Source organism: Grampus griseus (assembly GCF_964374135.1).
Source record: "Grampus griseus genome assembly, chromosome: 2".
In the NCBI taxonomy this organism is placed as follows: domain Eukaryota; kingdom Metazoa; phylum Chordata; class Mammalia; order Artiodactyla; family Delphinidae; genus Grampus; species Grampus griseus.
Window position 1 is genome coordinate 28,961,123 of NC_139018.1, and position 12,401 is coordinate 28,973,523.

At 39.0% G+C, this 12,401-nt stretch overlaps 1 protein-coding gene across 3 annotated transcripts in view; it reads left to right on the forward strand.

The window, feature by feature from the left end:
* Positions 1-433: 433 nt before the first annotated feature.
* NUMB (NUMB endocytic adaptor protein) overlaps positions 434-12,401 on the forward strand; it is a 188,188-nt gene continuing 176,220 nt past the window's right edge. For all 3 annotated transcript variants that reach the window (XM_082647388.1, XM_082647389.1, XM_082647390.1), the window contains exon 1: positions 434-547. The gene's annotated coding sequence lies outside the window, so the exon portion shown is untranslated. The remainder of the gene's footprint in view (positions 548-12,401) is intronic.

The following is a 12,401-nucleotide window of genomic DNA, read 5'->3' on the forward strand; positions in this document are numbered from 1 at the left end:
AAACACAACCGCTGATGTTGCTGTTTTGTAAGTACTACCCTCTGGGTAAGCTAGCAGTGATAAGCTTCCTCCTTAGGAGGAAGTTGGAGAAAGGGACGAGTTTCCAGAGTCCACTGTACCACAAAGAGTTAACCCTTCCCCTCGAACGTGAGCGTCTGCCCCTTGTGCGCAACCAAACTGTGCCCAAGCTAGAACCAACCATGGCCGTCACATACTTTGCCAATTGACTTAACAGACACTTTCGGCAGCCTATCAGAACTTTGAACTGCCCAACCATCAACCAATTACAACTAAAGCTTGGTCTAGGACGCTCCAGGTCCGGGAGGGGGGGGTAATACCGGGTCAGGAAAAGGGGTGGGAAGGAAGCTTTGACGGACGGGTAAACTAAACCAATAAGAGCAGAGAGCTGCCGCCCCACTACCCAATGGAGAGATAGGAAGTGTGAAGCGAGGTGGGCCTGTTGTCATGGGGGAGGTGGTGGCGCTAGGTGGCTACTGGCGCCCGAGGTAGAGGCAGTGGCACTGGAGTTGGCCGCGGGCAGCGGCAGGTGAGTACTGGTAACGCGGACCTGAGGTCTGGGGGCAGTCGCGGGGCGGAAACTCCAGCTCGGCGCTCCTGAGGCGGAAGGCAGCGGAAGGGGGCCTGGACTGCGGGCCGGGTCGGGCCCCGGTCGGGGCCAGGGCGGGGGCGGCGGCGGCGGCGGCGAGTTCGCGCTGACTGGGCTGGTGGGAGAGCAGCCCGGCTCCTGGCGGCGGAGTTCGTGGTGGCAAGGTAGGCTGGGGCCAGACCCAAGCGGGTCAGGCCGGGAGGTCCCTTGGGACGCTTAGCTGCGCGGGTCTGGGGCACTGCCCGGCGTCCGGTGTGTGAGGGGGGTAGGTCCTTGGGGAGACGGGGGTGTCTGAGGTCCCAGAGAAAGGGGTGACCCGGGGTGACCGGTTACGACCTGGTCCGTGGGCCAGGTGACTCGGACAGGACAGCTTGGGTGCGAGGAGGAAGGGGAACCCGGGAAGCCCGGGAGCGGCCCGAGAGGAGAAAGCTGGGGGGCCGGGAGACTGGGAGTGGCCCGGGTCCGAGGGAGAAGGGAGGCCGAGGGCGGCCGGGGTCTCAGCGAGGGCGTCGAGGAAAGGCAGGGAAGGCACCTGAGGATCCTCCTGAGAAAGGCGGCCATCCGAGAGAGGAGCGCTCCTGGGGTTCTTGGGGAGCTTTGGAGTGTCGGACCCGTGGAGACCTTGAATAGCTTGGGGAGGAACGGGAGCGCCCTGCCCCCCACCGCTGGTCTGGGATGGGAAATTCAAGACTGGCCTGGGAACCCCTAGGTCTGAGGGTCCCCAGGAAACCAGGGTTTTGAAAAAAGTTTTGGAGGGGTAGCTCGGATTTGAGACTGTGGTGAGGGGTTTGGCTGAGGAATGGAAGTTCTCTCAGTTGGGGATAAGTCAAGCAAAATGACACGGCGGTGGGCGGGAGAAGTTGTTTCCTTGTAGGAAGGGAGTGGGAGGTAGGGTGTAGTAGGAGGGAGCGAGAAAGTTGCTCGGGAAGAGACTAGAGGTCTTGTGGAAACTGGCCGGAACAGTAGATATGAGAAATTAACATGGGGCCCTTAATAGGTTCTAAGGACTTCAGAAATAGTAGAACCTTCAGCTTCATAATACTAAGATGCCATCTAGGACCAGAGAAAGGGTTCTAAAAGCAGAGTTGTGACTTACATTCCAATGCTTTAGAAAAGAAATTTGTTTTAGGACGCGAGCAGTAATGTTAGAAAATAAGGACATTGACAATATGGGGAATTTAAAAGGGGAAAAGGGGATAGCTGAACTAAAGGAGTGCGACCGGGAACTTAGAAGAGAGGCATGAAGAGAACAGGCTTAACTTTCGCCAAATTAGAAATAAATTTGAATTCTAGTTCTACCACTTAGCTTTGACAACTTAACCTCTCTCTGTTTGGAAGTTTCATCTGTGTAATAAGGATAACAATACTTCCTACTTCTTAGGGTTGCTTTTTCACATGAGTTAATATCTGTGGAACTTTTAGAATAGTGACTGGCACAAAGTAAGCACTGTACTGGATTATTAAATGTGTAGAGGATAAAGAAAGTCCTGAATTCTTTAATGCGTTGTTCTCAAACTTTAACTTAAACCAGAATCACCTGGACGGCTTGATAAAACGTAGACTGCTGGCTCCACCCAGAGTTTCTGATTCAGTAGGTCTGGGATGGGGCCTGAGAGTTTGCATTTATCTCAGGTGATGGCTTATGTTGGTCAGGGGAACCACTTGCTTTATTGAAAACAGTAATAATGTAGCAACCTTAAAATACTTGTCTACCCTGCTAGAGACAGGTAGAAGCAAATTGCAAAACAAAGATCCTAATAATGTATAAGGGATGCCGTATTTTAAGCCTGTGTTTTTCAAACTGTGGATCATGATTTATTAGTAATTTATAAAATCAATTTAGTGGGTTAAATTGATTAAAAATAAAATAGAATAGAACAGAATTGACTACCATTGCACGTGGCAAGGAAAAATATTGTTTTGGGAAATTTTGCTCATACATGTGTGTACTGGGTCACAATGTAAAATGTATTTCTTGCATTAAAAAGAGTTTGTAAAACTGTTTTGAGCCATGCAGTGCAGCAAAAGCAGCCCTTCAGTAGGGACATCCAGCGACCGGGTTTATTGCTTATTTATTTTTCTTTTTGTGGTAATTTTATCAGGTGGTGATACATTCTATTAAATTTCTTCAGTTTCTGAATTGGTTTCTCCTGTGTTTGCCTTATCATACATTGTGTTGCGCTTTTTAAATACTGAGAATCTTTAACAGGAGGACTAAAGGGAATTTGAGGTAGAGAGGTGAAATTGAGTGGTGTTTCTCAGATGTGGTCCACTTTTGTTTCACTCATGCCCTCTTGTTTACCTTTTCTTTTTTACCAGTGTACTGTAAAGCACTGTCTGTATAAAACCTAAGTATACACAGACGTGTTGACAGTAAACAACCAACACAAATAGACTGGTTTGAGATCAGTTCCTGTATAGAAAGTAAGCAAAAACCAAATAAGACACATTTCAAAAGAGAAAAGCAAAAGGGTGTTTCCTTTTTAGAGAGTAAGGAATTCTGAAGTTTTCATGGCCTTAATACAAAATATATAATATAAAAGCATTTTTAAGGGAACCAGATATACTTGTGTATTTTAGATTTCTAGGTTTTTGAAGAGAGAAGACATAGTAATAATGCTCAGATGCACCTGGGATAGAGTTTTAACTACAAAGTAAATAGTTTATTAAGCAGGAGCTTTTGTTTTGATGGTTTTCTCCCTTGAGAATGATCTGGATCTGGCATAGAGTTGTAAATTTAACTTGTTTGAGGGACCCAAATGTAATCTATATACTTATTTTAAGCTATATTAAGAATATATATGTATGTTTTGTGCTGTTCTTCGTTTGATTTTTCTTCTGTAAGACTAGATGGTTTATATTTAGAAAGAGTTGATTCATGTTTGTTTTAATGGATGTAAGGACAGAGAAAACAGTATTGAAAACTGAAAGAGATTCTTATAGCTCTCTTTAAAATCTTTAATCTAGGGGATTTATAACCCTTTCATTAATGTTTTATGAAATTGTGAAGAAACTTTTGGAGTAGCTTTGCATCAGGATTTTTAGATTTTTTTCTCAAATAATTTTTAGTTCTATTTCATGTTTTTATTATATTTTTACAAAATTTTAATTTTTGTTTGGAAGACTATGAAACATGTAATTATTTCATTTTTGAGTTGAAAAACATAAGCAGTCTTTTCATAAAACAAATTTACTAATTTTTTGTGACAGAGGTTCCAAGGATGAAAGCTTTTGAATTACTTGCTTTGAGTTAAATGTAGTATCCCTACCACCAAAATGGTTAAGTCATTGTACAATTGATGGGCACTTTTGTATAGATCATTCAGTTCTTTTTTTTTTTTTTTTTTTGCGGTACGTGGGCCTCTCACTGTTGTGGCCTCTCCCGTTGCAGAGCACAGGCTCCAGACACGCAGGCTCAGCGGCCATGGCTCACAGGCCTAGCTGCTCCGCGGCATGTGGGATCTTCCTGGACCGGGGCACGAACCCGTGTCCCCTGTATCGGCAGGCGGACTCTCAACCACTGCGCCACCAGGGAAGCCTGATCATTCAGTTCTTTACTAACTGATGGAAGAATGTAAAATCTTAGTAATCGAGTGTGGGAAAAATATAAAATTCATTCGTCATAATTGTGGACATTAACTAGTTTGATTACTTACTTGCTTTTTAATGAATGGACTTTATTCAGTTGACTTATTATTCACCCATAATTTAATCATACTTATCTAGGAATATCTCTGATTGCTCAACCGTTTTTACAGTGAGATTTGTTAATTTGTAGTTGAAAAAATGGTGGTTTTTAAATTCCAGAGAAACTGCTCCTGATGGTACAATTTAGTGAGGCTCATTTTCCAGTTTCAAAGATTATTCAGGTAAATGGTTTTTAAAAGTGGAAGTTCAATTAACACTAGTTCATTAAGTTTATTTTCTATTTCAATAAAGTTTTGTCTTTTACACATCGCTTCTGATCTGCTTTCTCTGCTTCTTTCTCTTCAACTACTCATACAATAAATCCTAATGGAAATGTGCTGCCTGAAAATCTAGTTCTGTGAAAGTACAGAACCCCAACATCTGGTTTTTAGTTTGCTGGGAGAATTCCTTTTATCAGAAAAGGTCCCGTGGTAAACTTATTACCTTAAAAAAAGTCTTTTAATAGAGTACTTGGAAAGCTACGTTTTTTTTATTTTAAATAAATTTATTTATTTATTTTTGGCTGTGTTGGGTCTTCGTTTCTGTGCAAGGGCTTTCTCCAGTTGCAGCGAGCGGGGGCCACTCTTCATCGTGGTGCACGGGCCTCTCACTGTCACGGTCTCTTGTTGTGGAGCACAAGCTCCAGACCCGCAGGCTCAGTAGTTGTGGCTCATGGGCCCAGTTGGTCTGCGGCATGTGGGATCCTCCCAGACCAGGGCTCGAACCCGTGTCCCCTGCATTAGCAGGTGGATTCTCAACCACTGCGCCACCAGGGAAGCCCGGAAAGCTACGTTTTATTTTGGACTTGCCAAAATACATGTATTGTGTTTAATAAATTTTGATTTCTATGGAATGGATCTTTAATTCTGCCAGTTTCTGAACTCTGATATATGTTTCCTTGGTGGGGCTAGGGAGAAAGGAAACAATTGTACTCCTTAAATTTTTTTGCTATATTATTTTTTATCTTGACATTATGATAAATCCTTTATTTGCAAAGAAATACAATTTTTTGGAAAGAAAGAAAAATTTATTTGCAAAGAAAATTTATATTCAGTAATATAATGTATTGGAAATCTCATTATTAAAGATGGAAATTCTATATAAGGCTTTAGGACGTTTGTTCAGATATGAGACACAGGTAATGATAAATAGGATGTCATTATCCTATTGCCATATATTTTTGAGAATATAAAATATGCACTTGTAAATCTTGGGGCAAAAGGATTGAGACTAAGGGAGAATGAGGAGAATACTGATATGTTTGAGGAGGAGTCGGAGGATCTGCAGGAAGTATGTCTAGAGGAGTGAGCCTTTCTTGGCAGTTTTCCTGGAGTGACATATGTAAAGGAGGATGATCCTATTTGCAACATTCTCGCACGGACATATTTTTCGCTGTGCTTGTTAGAACTCTTTCTTTGTTGTGTTCCTCTCAGGAAAGCGTGTCAGAATACAAATGAATACACTGAGAATTGCTAGTCCTAGGATGGGAGGCTTTGCAGGACCATGTGGATTTAGAAGGCTGGACACTTGTCTCTGCTTCTCCGGTTCTTGGGAATAGGTGCCCAACAGTTGTAACTAGGCCAAGTCTTCCCAGTTGTCCTTTCTAATGGAGTCTGGGATTAGGCAGTAGGAAGAGACTCCCAGTCATCTTAAATGGATTAACCAAGGGGCTGCTTAATAATTAATGTTCAGTGACTTCCCTTTCCCTCTCTACCGAAACTGTTTCTCCCTACTTGCTTGCTGATACCTTACCTTCAGGATCAAAGTCTTGAGTTCTCTGATTAGATAGCAACATATTAATTGTGGTAACTTGTTTATATTAAGGTGGATATAGTTAATTAGGAAAATGATTATTATCCAGTTTTTTTCCAGTTTAGTTGGGGAGGAAGAGGGATTTAAAGCCATAGAACACTGCTTGGCTCCTGAATAAAGGCAAAGTCAGGGAAGTCAGGAACACAGAAAAAAGCAAAATTTATATCTTTAAAATTGACTTCCTTTGGCCTTAGAAAAGTAAAAGTGATGCTTTTGTCCTGGTCAGCTGTGCACAAGTACTCCATGGGTACCTTTCAATTGTGTCATGTGGTACTGCTTTGCATAATTTATAAGGGTTTATTTACCTAGTTATTTTTAATATAGCTGACTTTGTTATCAGGAATTTTAGCTCCCAGGATTATTTCATCACGATAAACTTTTTTTTCAACCTAGAATCTCATGGAGTCATAGAATAGCCTGATGATCACAGAAGTATATTTGTAATAGCATATTATGATATTGAAAAAAGCATCATTTGTGTTCTGAGTAAGAATGATAGAATGGAAGAAAAATCCAAGTTTTATCATTGTATGACCATGTTTTTGAATCCTGGATCTGTCATTTACTAATTGACTAATTGGGCAGTTTATTAAATCTCTTGTAGCCTCAGTTTTGTCGTCTATAAAATAGAGCTTATCCTCCTTAACTAAGCTGAGAATTAAATGAAAAGCATTTTATGTAGTACCTTGCTTATAGTGGGCACTCAACACATGATGATGTTAATTTTTTTTATTAGTAATTATAACAATATTAGACTTCTCTTTCTAGGAAGGGCTAATATCCCAGATACTGTGATTATAAGCAATGTGGCAGTTAGAAAAACTGGAATTGACTTTATTTATTTATTTTTAAATTAATTAATTTATTTTTGGCTGCGTTGGGTCTTCATTTAAAAACGGGGTCATCTTTTATTATTGAGTTATGAGTTGTGAAAAACCTTTATATGTTCTGGATACAAGTCCCTTGTCAGATGTATGATTTGCAAATATTTTCTCCCAATATGTGGCTTGTATTTCCACTTTCTTCCTTTCTTTTTTAAAATTAATTAATTAATTTATCTTTGGCTGCGTTGGGTCTTCGTTGCTGCATGCAGGCTTTCTCTAGTTGCGGCGAGCTGGGGCTACTCTCTGTTGCTGTGCGCGGGCTTCTCATTACGGTGGCTTCTCTTGTTGCGGAGCACGGGCTCTAGGTGTGCGGGCTTCAGTAGTTGTGGCACGTGGCTTGCAGGCTCAGTAGTTGTGGCGCACGGGCTTAGTTGCTCCGCGGCATGTGGGATCTTCCTGGACCAGGGTTCGAACCTGTGTTCCCTGCACTGGCAGGCGGATTCTTAACCACTGCGCCATCAGGGAAGCCCCTATTTTCACATTCTTGATGCACGAAACTTTTTTTGAAACATAAAACTTTTTCACTTTGATATAGTGCTATGTTTGTGCTTTTGGTATAATATCTAAGAAACAATCGCCTAATCCAGGGTCATGAATATTTATGCCTATGTTTTCTTCTAAGAGTTTATACAAATTTTAGTTCTTATGTTTAGTTCTTTGATCTATTTTGGGTTAATTTTTGTGTATGGTATGGAGAAGGGGCCCAACGTAATTCTTTTACATATGGTTATCCAGTTGTCTCAGCACCATTTGTTGAGACCATTACTTTTTGTTTATTGGCTTGTTAGGAAAGTTTAATAAAATTTTCTGCTTTGTTACTGATTCTTTGAAGTAGCATTTTGTTGGCCTTTTGGTCTAGTGTGGCAGTTGGGGTCATGGTGCTGAGGGAAACAGTTTAGAGTTGCAAGAATGGGTTATAAATGAACCTGCTGATTTAAATATATGGTTGTCTAATTTCATCATTACATTGCTTTATACTTGAATACTATATGAAGTTCAGCTGCCATTTTTCTGCCTACTGGGCGACCATGTCCCATAGTTCTGCAGAAGCTTCAGTGCTGGACCATTTAATGGAAATCAGGGTCAGATTTTTAAACATGTGGCTTAAAAGAAGAAAAGCTTCTATTATGGCCCCTTTTCCTACCCCTCCCCCCTTTTCCTTCTTTAACTCACCTATCCTATTACCTTTTTATCTTAAGAAGACTCTTCTTTTGGACTATTAACAGATAGTCTTTTTCTGAAGGAAGATCAAATACTAAGGCTTTTTTATTTTAAGTTGGAGATTGAAGGAAATGTTTTATAGTGACGATTGAAAACATTATAGAGAAATTATAAGTATTTTTGTTAACCTTGGTAAATTTAAAATCCAGAATTAATATCAATAATATCAAAGTTTCCTTTTCCTTGTAATCCTAGTTGAAGGTTAGAAATAGCATGGTATTTTCCTTTCATTTAAAAAAAAATAAAAATACAGTTATTTTACAACTTGTGAGATTACTTAGCATTTTGAAAGAAACATTATTTATAGAACATTTAACTCTAAATTGGGCTTTTAACTTTTTTCCTATTTTAAGAGGCATTAATTATTCTCTTTTGGAGGTCTTACAAGCAAAGGCAAAAGTATACATCTTTTACGGAGTATTTGAATTTTTTGTGTCTCATCTCTGTAGAGTTCTGCTTCTTTAGAATATGAGGCCAGTACTTTGCCAAGAAAGAGCTAATTTCCTGGGAAATCAGATTGCTGGCTTGACTTCTTGCTGTGCCTTTCCCTTCTTCTTTTGTTGCTTTGTAAAAGAGCTGAGCTCAGTCCTGTGGAAAATCACTAAATTATCTAATTATTTTCCCCAGTTCAAATTAAATATGATTGATATATATTTGCACTGCATTGAATTCTGTGAGTTTTTCTTGTTATAGATTTGTTAGCATACCCTGAAGGACTTTGACTTCATTTGCTGAGTTGGCTGTTCGTATCTGAAATAATATACTACTAATGGTGTGTTTCTTTAATGAATGTTCTTACTCTTTTGGTCTTTTTTTCCCCCTCCAGTAGACCTAGTTAGTGAGGGGTATAACTTGTGTTCTTACAATAAAATTCAGACACTTTTATTAACATACATTTTATTAACATACATTTTAATATCATTACAATTATTTGAAAACAGTTTAAAAGAGCTGAAGAATGTTCCAATAATGGATACATCATTTATACAACCAGTGTCCATAGTGTTCACATTTAGATTGCTAATTTCCAGTTATTATAAACAAAACTTTAGTGAATATGCGAAACCCAAATCTTTGTCCACATTTCTGTGTTCTTTAAAAAATAAATTTATTTATTTATGGCTGCGTTGGGTCTTCGTTGCTGCCCGCGGGCTTTCTCTAGTTGCGGAGAGCGGGGGCTTTTCTTCGCTGCGGTGCACTGGCTTTTCTTTGTTGTGGAGCACGGGCTCTAGGCGCACGCTTCAGTAGTTATGGCTCTTGGGCTCTAGAGCGCAGGCTCAGTAGTTGTGGCTCACAGGCTTAGTTGCTCTGCGGCATGTGGGATCTTCCCAGGCCAGGGCTCGAACCCGTGTACCCTGCATTGTCAGGTGGCTTCTTAACCACTGCGCCACCAGGGAAGTCCCACATTTCTGTATTTTTAAGATAGATTCCTGTAAATGGAACTATCAAGTCAAGGTATACATTTCTTAGGGCTTTGAAGAGAGCAAAACATTGCACAGTTGCTCTCCAGAAAGGTTGTAGGACCAATTTACATTCCCATTAGCGATACATAAGATTGAGATATATACCTTTTAAAGTATTTTAAATATTTAAAATGTTAACATAAAGAGAAAATAGTAACTGATTTCTTAAATTTGAATTTATTCGATCACTAGCCAAATATTTTAAATGTGATCTTTAACCTTTAAGTATTTCCTTTAAGTTAAGTTACTGTTGTTTTTGAATTTCATATATTTGCAGTAATACCGTATGTACTCTTGGGACTTCCCTCGTGGTCCAGTGGTTGAGACTCTGCACTCTCAATGCAGGGGGCATGGTTCGAGGATCAGGGAACTAAGATCCTGCATGCCGCGTGGTGCGGCCAAAAAAACCCCCCAAAACCAAAAAACAAACCAAAACCCCATATGTACTCTTTTTATCTGACTTCTTTTGTTTAACATGTTTTTGAGATTCATTTTGTTTTGTACACTTTTATTACTAAGGAAACCATAACCAATAGAAAATTACAGCAATGGTATGGCCTTTAAAATAAAATGCCATTAAAGCATTCTCTAAACCACAGTTTGTTAACTATTTAATTTACCTCAAGTCAAAGTTGTATCTCCCTAAGACACCATTTCCATCACAGTAGCCATTTTAAGCCAGTCTTATTTCTACACGTGGGTAATTTCTGGAGAGAGCACTCTACTCAGGATGAACATGCACCAGGAATGCATAAGAAAAATATGTATGTGCAAATACATTTAAGAGTTTCTGTGGGAGAATCATTTAATAAAACCCTGGGATTTATTTGCCTCTTAAAAGCACCAATTAAAACATTTCTCAAAAGTTTATATTGTGGCAAGAAAACTCAAGTTAGTTACTAAACAAACAAAAAATAAGGTTATTTTCAGAATAAAAATTATCTTCAACTAGGGATTGTTTAAAATGCATTTTAAAATGAGAGAGAATTTGAAGAGAATAAAAATAAGACTTCTTCACTGAATAGTAAATTCAAAACATTTTTGTAAACACCAGATAACTTCCTAGGTGGCATAGTATTCCATTTTATAAATATAATACACTTTGTTTTTCCATTCTCCTGTTGATAGACATTTGCATTATTTCTGTTTTTTTTGTTTTTGTTTTTGTTTTTTTTGCCTGTTATGAATAAGACTGCTGTAAGCATTCTTGTACAAGTCTTTTAAACATATGTTTCATTTCTCTTGGTCGAATACCTAGGAGTGGAATTGTTGGGTCACAGGGCAGATATATGTTTAACTTTATAGGCAATTGCTGAATGGTTCTCCAGTTGCTCCATGTCTTTGCCACCACTTGGGTTGTTCGTCTTTTTGACTTTTAGCCATTCTAATGGGTGTAAAGTGATATCTTAGAATGGTTTTAATTTGCAATTTCCAGGTGACTAAAGATGTTGAGCACTTACTGATTTTTTTTTTTTTGTGGTTAAAATCTTTTACAAAGGCAAATTTGCAGATTGATAGTAAATACTTTAACAGAAAGTTCAGTGTGTTTTATTACTATATAATGGATCTAGACTTATCTGATTTGTAAGATCAGAGATTAATTTGTAATTAAAAGTAAAATGAAAAATATTTCAAGTATAAGATTTTTCAGAAGTTCCATATCATAGTGATAATTCATAGTGGTTTCTTGGAGTTAAGTAAACATTTGCTGTTGATTAATATTTGTGAGAACTTTGATAAGTAAATGATTCAAAAGGAAGACTTCAGACTGTGTGTTGTAGAGCTGCTTTTTGAATTTTTGCAATTGAATCATTGATTCAGGAACATTAATATTGCATGATCTGGCTCAAAAACTATTCTGTATTTGAGCCACACGTGAGAACTGATAGTCTAGTAAGGGTATCAGGTAATAATAATAATACTACCAACAGCTAACGCTGTATTCCAGGCTTTGCTCGAAGTGCTTTACATGCACTAATTTAATCCTACAATAATCCCTACGAGAGTAGGTACTGTTATTATCCTTACTTTCCAGTTGAGGAATCTGAAGCACAGAGGTTAAGCAGTTTGCCCCAAATCATAGAGCAAGTGATGGACTCATATTCTTACCCCTCAGTGCTAAAGTAATTGAATCAAATGCAGTCAAATTTGCATTCTTTATAGAATGTGTGGTAGTGGTGGTCAGAGTTTAAACTGGGATTTCTAAGTTTGAACATAGGCTGTCTACCAGTCTCTCTTCCTTCACTATCAATACTCCTGTCATGTATCCCGGGGGGTGATTTATGGAAGGAAAGTTTTATCTGAATTAACAGATGATGGAAACCCTAGTAACCTGAGATTGAGTGCTTTCCTAGAGAAGATGTCATTTCTCTCTATACCTTAATTGACTCTTGGAATTGGAGCATTTATTTTTGGACAGCCTTTAGTAGTGTTTGTTTAACTGGTCTTTGTGAAAATCTCTAAGTGTAAATGTTTAACATCCTCTGGAAACAAACTGAGTGAGATACGAGGTTGATGGAACTTGTGCCTGAAAAATGTTGGGCCTAATAACAGCACTATCTAAAATACTTAATGTTCATAGATATTTATGATGGGGAATCACAGTTCTTGACATTCTTTTCTTTCTTTCTGAAACCCCTGCATACTGACCCATGGAACACTTCTTTGTCATTAGTTTGGGTTTAGATAAGATTAATCTTTGAGGGGAGGACTATATTTTTTGGCTAA